Raw genomic sequence first — 201 nt, forward strand, 5'->3', positions numbered from 1 at the left:
GTGCAAATGCTCGGGCTCGTAACGCTCAGACTGGATTTTAACGGCCAGGCCCAGAATGCCGTTGGTCATCCGGAGCCCGCAGGAAACCGAGTACCCTAGCTGCTCCTTGGTGCGGAGGGTGTCGTAGAGTGGCTCCTCCATAAGCTGAGGGAAAGAGGGAGGGAAGGTAGAAGCCCCACGTGCTGGCCGGTGCCACCATCA

This window comes from Nannochloropsis gaditana (assembly GCF_000240725.1).
Source record: "Nannochloropsis gaditana CCMP526 unplaced genomic scaffold scaffold333, whole genome shotgun sequence".
Classification (NCBI taxonomy): Eukaryota; class Eustigmatophyceae; order Eustigmatales; family Monodopsidaceae; genus Microchloropsis; species Microchloropsis gaditana.